Source organism: Delphinus delphis, chromosome 16, assembly GCF_949987515.2.
Source record: "Delphinus delphis chromosome 16, mDelDel1.2, whole genome shotgun sequence".
In the NCBI taxonomy this organism is placed as follows: domain Eukaryota; kingdom Metazoa; phylum Chordata; class Mammalia; order Artiodactyla; family Delphinidae; genus Delphinus; species Delphinus delphis.
In genome coordinates this window covers 66,298,949-66,305,555 of record NC_082698.1, presented here as the reverse complement: position 1 = coordinate 66,305,555, position 6,607 = coordinate 66,298,949, and the positions used below count along the sequence as shown (strand labels likewise).

The 6,607-nt window shown below is 37.1% G+C and overlaps 1 pseudogene; it reads left to right on the top strand.

Annotated features, from left to right (window-relative positions):
* Window positions 1-4,329: 4,329 nt before the first annotated feature.
* On the top strand, window positions 4,330-5,538 carry LOC132439461 (mesoderm-specific transcript homolog protein-like; annotated as a pseudogene).
* The last annotated feature ends 1,069 nt before the right edge of the window (window positions 5,539-6,607 follow it).

Below are 6,607 nucleotides of genomic sequence, written 5' to 3'. Positions count from 1 at the left end.
TCTGGAGCTCTTCTAGTCTTTATTTTATGCCAAAATTTTATCTGTTTTAAGTTTATAATACTAATATCCTGATATTTGTTTTTCTTTTTGTTTTGTTTTATTGGTTTTGTTTGCATATTTGTTTCAGATCTTTTCCAGATTATTGGCATGTATAAAGCCACCACAAAATGAATGACATTTGGGACTAAAGATGCAACAGGAACTTCCACCAAAGTCACGTCATTATATTTACCAGGCTGCAAGGAAGAACTGGAATGACCACTCTGATACAAGCCTATTCTTGTAACCAGGTAAGGCCAGAACAGTCAAATCCTATGTTCCTGTGTCCATGTTAGAAATTAACACTAAAAACTGTGGAAATAAAGGAGTGAGAACCACTGGAGTTCTATGAGAAAGCTCTTAATTCGGCTTTAGATTATTGAGGGAGACAGAAAGAATTGAAGAAATGAATGTAGATTAAAGAATAAAGGTGCAAACTATTTGACTTTTATTTTTACTTCTTATTATTACTCATTTTCTTTCACATTTGCACAGTGATTCTGGGAAATGTCTTTTATAACCAACGATTTTCTAAGGAAGGAAGAATCAAGCAAGAGCGAAAACTTCACAGCCCTGACAATTGTACCTCACAAATATTCTACTTCTGAAATTTTATTGAACCTTAATTTTATACATCCCTTACAGATATTGGTATGCCAAGATTTTCAGGCAAATTTCTGTTAATATTTTCTGTGGAGTGAATAACTTTGGGCAGAAAACACGTGTCAGGATTCTGGAGGCTTGCCAGAGAGGAGTTGAGCTTCAATACAAACGTCATACCCTGCGGTTTCCTTCAAATCACTACAAAGGATCATTTAACCTAAACTGCACTTCACCTGCTCAGTCATCAGTCACCCTATGAATATTAACATGATCTCTCTAGACATTAAAATAAATGAATACAATATAAATATTGAATAAAATATTGAATAAAATAGTTCTTACAAAAGGGAATTGTGATTCTGCTCTGGATTTAGGTTGAAGTACTAAATATGAGTAACAAAGAAAAAAGGAGAAGTGACTACTAAAGGCATCATCATTGAATTAGGAGGAAACCCAACTGCTTTGTCAGTTTTATCTCAGGATGTTGATTCTCAAATAATTTGAATGGCACTGCAGAATGTGTGCAACTTTCTCAAGGAGTATAGCAAGAAGCTTCCCTTGCTTCTTCCGTGAACAAGTGAGTAAATAATATTATAATTGTTATATAAGTAGTATAAGTCGAAACAGGTTGATTAGAATCATGAATGAATGCTGAACACTCAATAATGAAAGAGGAATATCAGCAATTCCAAACCTGCTAAAAGATATTCCAGGAGTATGCTCACATTAGTTGATTAATACTTTTTGTCCAGAGAAAAATTAGGAAGAGCCCTCCTCTCTTAAAAATGACGCCAGCAAAAAAGAGTCCACTGATCAGAAGCTCCACTGCAGAGTTAGATGAAATCGCCACTAGCTATGAATCGTGGCTTTTTTATGCTTATATCTAAGACATGTTTCCTTGTCCCACTAGCATTTTATTTTTATTCATTCAGAAATAAAAATGCAAAGAAAATAATCACATAATTCCACATCCAAAATATAACCACCGTTAACCTATTGGTGTATTATTTTAGGGACATTTGTATTTCATATTAATGGTGAATATATATACATATATGTATGATTTTAAATAATTCAACATTAATAACACTTATTTATAATTGTTTTTTATAAATATAATTATTAATGGTTAAAAATTCCTTAATCCATGGGATTTGGTATAAATCTACCAGTAATCATAGACTTGCATGCTTTCAGTTACTAGGAAGTTAATAGAGAATGCTAGAGAGGGAATCAGCTTTTATTAAAAACACTGGGTAAGCAGTTTTGAGAAGAACTGTGCTCACAGAGTCCAAGTTTGAAATTCCTGAACTTTTTGATCTTCTCTAATTTTTTAAAGACTTACTCTATTTAACTTTTTTTGATGATATAACCATGCAGTTTAAACCCATATGCAATGAGCTATTTTCCAAAATTTAGACAGTCCTTATAATACATAGATCATTGGTTTACAAGGTCAGCAAGAACAAGAATATTTAAGACTCTTGAGTTATATTATCAAAGTGTTTCCCACAAAGGGTTGTACCAATTTGCATTCTATCAGGCCAAATATTTGTTTGACCATATTCTTGCCAGTATGAACATTTTAAAACAACCATTGTCAAGTAAATTTAATTTCATTCGTTATTATGACTTTTCTATATTTACAAAATTTTGTATTTTCGACTAGTGGATTTTCTCTTCACAACATTTTTTTCATCTTCATGGACTTTTTTTTTTTTTTGGTTTAGATATTTTAGTGTCATTCCCTTGAAGAGGGCTAATATCTCAATATTAAAGAGTATACAATGAAAAAAAAGAACTCCATACCCAAAAGTATGCTCAAAAAGTCTAGTGATTTAGAAAGGCTAGAATCTTTTTCATAAATAAAAACTTATAATAGTTACCTAGAGTAAAATTATTTAACTTCAAAGCAAATGAAGTCATCAAAGATCATAGCATACACTAATAAAAGTCATGGCTGTGCTGTAATTCTTCTGGATACAGTAAATATTTAAAATATTGTGGGCCTACTATATGTGTATGGTACCATTCTGTAAAACTGAAGGATATTCATTACAAATAAAATGAAAATTCTGAATATATTAAATGATGGGAAAGAGTGAGATGGCCAATAACATTAATTCCCTAAAATTTTGTAGTATTTGACAATTTGATCATTTAATTTAACAAAATTGTAAATCCATGATTGAGTCAGGAATCCAGACAACCATGAGTTATTTTTCTTCTTTCAAGAAGCTCAGAGTAAGTTCTGGGGAAAAACAGCCACAAATTATTCTGTGCAGCTGTTAGTTTGCATACAAAATTGATAGCAGAAGCAAGGAGGAATATGTAATTTTGAAAATTGTGGGTATAAATAAATATAAAAACAATTAAAAATGCCCTCTTCTAGGTGAAGTACTGAAAAAAAATCACCAAAAAGACTACTTCTTATTAAAGAAACATAATTTTTTAATTAATTCAAAATGAATTAAAGATCTATTTCTTGTCTCTTAGGGCTTCAGGAAAAATTGAAGGAAAATGATACTTTCCTGGACAAGTATCTGGAGAAAATAACCTACCTGAGAACAAATGGTGTGTAAAACTAAGAAATAATGAAGTGACTATTTAAATAAACAAATGAATTTACCCAACAGCTCTAGCAAAATTTTTCTTAAATATATATAATAATAAATGTTTAGTAGAATTTTGTTTGTGGTCTTCTGCATATTTATTTGTATATTTAGGAACCCATAGAGAGGACAAACATAGAACAGGGAGTCAGTCAATATAAAGAAATTACAAAAATTCTACCAAGATTGTGCCAAGATTATACTAAGAGGTCTATAAATAGCTCAGGGAAGCACTTCATCCACAACACTCTAATGGTGCCCACTGTTCTATATTGTATTGTAATAACCTGTCAATATGTCGCTCTCCTCCACTGTACTGTGCACTCCTCGAGGGTAGGATCTAAGTCTTGACCTAGTTCACCTGTACTTTCCTATTGATAAGCACTCCAACAGATGTGTGGAAGGCAGGAAGACAGACAGGAAAGATTAATAATAGGGCATGAATAAAATGGATCAGATATGTGCAAAAATGCAATTCTCTCAGCAAAAGCAGTTCTAAGAGGGAAGTTTATAGCAATACAATCCTACCTTAAGAAACAGGAAACATCTCAAATAAACAACCTAACCTTGTGCCTAAAGCAATTAGAGAAAGAAGAACAAAAAAACCCCAAAGTTAGCAGAAGGAAAGAAATCATAAAGATCAGATCAGAAATAAATGAAAAAGAAATGAAGTAAACGATAGCAAAGATCAATAAAATTAAAAGCTGGTTCTTTGAGAAGATAAACAAAATTGATAAACCATTAGCCAGACTCATCAAGAAAAAAAGGGAGAAGACTCAAATCAATAGAATTAGAAATGAAAAAGGAGAAGTAACAACTGACACTGCAGAAATACAAAGGATCATGAGAGATTACTACAAGCAACTCTATGCCAATAAAATGGACAACCTGGAAGAAATGGACAAATTCTGAGAAATGCACAACCTGCCGAGACTGAACCAGGAAGAAATAGAAAATATGAACCGACCAATCACAAGCACTGAAATGGAAACTGTGATTAAAAATCTTCCAACAGGCATGTGCAACCAGGTCCCCAAACATGGAGTCTTGTAGCCCAGGTCTTACCTGAATCAGGATGAGGGAGTGGTGGGTCCAGGTGGGGCTGTTGGCTGTGCCCCTGCTTGTGGCCTATCTGCACATCCCACCCCCCGCCCCCGGCTTTCCCCTGCTCTTCACTCATGGAAGTTATCAGGCAAATTTTTTACCTACAAGGGACTGCGTATCTTCTACCAAGACTCTGTGGGTGTTGGAAGTCCAGAGATAGTTGTGCTTTTAAACGGCTTTCCAACGTCCAGCTATGACTGGTACAAGTTTTGGGAAGGTGTGACCCTCAGGTTTCATCGAGTGATTGCCCTTGATTTCCTAGGCTTTGGCTTCAGTGACAAACCGAGACCACATCACTATTCCATATTCGAGCAGGCCAGCATCGTGGAGGCTCTTTTGCAGCATCTGGGGCTCCAGAACCATAGGATCAACCTGTTGTCTCACAACTATGGGGATATCGTTGCTCAGGAGCTGCTCTATAGGTTCAAGCAGAATCGATCTGGTCGGCTTACCATCAAGAGTCTCTCTCCGTCAAATGGAGGTATATTTCCTGAGACTCACCGTCCTCTCCTTCTCCAAAAGCTTCTCAAAGCTGGAGGTGTGCTGTCACCCATCCTCACACGACTGATGAACTTCTTCGTATTCTCTCGAGGTCTCATCCCGGTCTTTGAGCCATACACCCGACCCTCTGAGAGTGAACTGTGGGATATGTGGGCAGGGATACGCAACAATGACGGGAACTTGGCTATCGACAGTCTCTTGCAGTACATCAATCAAAGGAAGAAGTTTAGAAGATGCTGGGTGGGAGCTCTTGCCTCTGTATCTATTCCCATTCTTTTTTTTTTTTTTCTTTTTTCTTGCAGTACGCGGGCCTCTCACTGTTGTGGCCTCTCACATTGCGGAGCACAGGCTCCGGACGCGCAGGCTCAGCAGCCATGGCTCACGGGCCCAGCCGCTCCGCGGCACGTGGGATCTTCTCGGACCGGGGCACGAACCCGCGTCCCCTGCATCGGCAGGCGGACTCTCAACCACTGCACCACCAGGGAAGCCCTATTCCCATTCATTTTAACTATGGGCCACTGGATCCAGTGAATCCCTATCCAGAGTTTTTGGAGCTGTACAGGAAAACGCTGCCGCGGTCCACAGTGTCGATTCTGGATGACCACATTAGCCACTATGACAGCTAGAGGATCCCATGGGCTTCTTAAATGCATATATGGGCTTCACCAACTCCTTCTGAGCTGGAAAGAGTAGCTTCCCTGTATTACCTCCCCTATTCCCTTATCTGTTGTGTATTCCACTTAGCAAGAAAAGCCCAAAAGAGGTCCTGGCCACCAAACACTATTCTCTCACAAAAGTCCACCTGACTCACACGGGTGAACAGCATATAGTAAAAAGCCAGCAGAAGCTCTAAGGGTGACCTAATAGTCCACCTCCCATTCCTTTGACATCTGATCAAGTGTATGGACTTGACTTTGTCTTTGTGTTATTAGGAAATTCTGATGGGCACTACTACTTACTGATGCAGAAAGATAGACAGACATTCTTTTGCATAAAAGTCTTTGAAACACTTCCATGGACTTTTCTGAAATATTTAGAAATGCTAATTTCTGGCCCTGATTGGAATTATCTAAAGGTGCCACCTTCACCTTGCCTTGAACGGCTTTAATTCTCTAAGTGACACAGCTTCAAGTGAGGATTAGTCTCCCTTGTCATAACTTGGATTTAGTTTCATTGACTGCTTCTAACTGTAGTCATTTTGTTAGACTTTGGTTTCAATAATGCAGTATTCTAAGTATACTTTAAGACTATGATTTACCTACACGTATTATGTATGTATTTTACAAGGACACTAAGCCATCAGACACTTACTCTAGCAGAGTAGTTTAATCTTATTAAACATGTTTCATTTCTGAGTAAATTGAACTAAAGCCAAGCTATTTACAGGATTTCCTAAAATCACAGAACATTAAGGACAGTACTCTCTGTGCCAGAGATTTACTGTTATTTGCTGTTAGAACTGGTCTTTCCAGCTAATAACAGTCGGACTCGTCATACCTCAGTTCTTAGAAGCATGTCCCTCCTGAGCCAGAGTGGAGAGGAGGGGATTGTTGTAGAGTCCAAGTTACCAGGCTGAATATATACTGATGGCTTAACTTCTCGTTGGTTGTCCCAGAGAGGGTTCCTCATGTAGCTCAGCAATTCCTGTACTTTACAAATGGGAAAGTTCCAGAAACTTTAAGAACAAAGTCTGAAAGTTCTATGAGCAAAAGGTGCTGAATACTTTTTTTTTTAAGCCACAGTTTCAT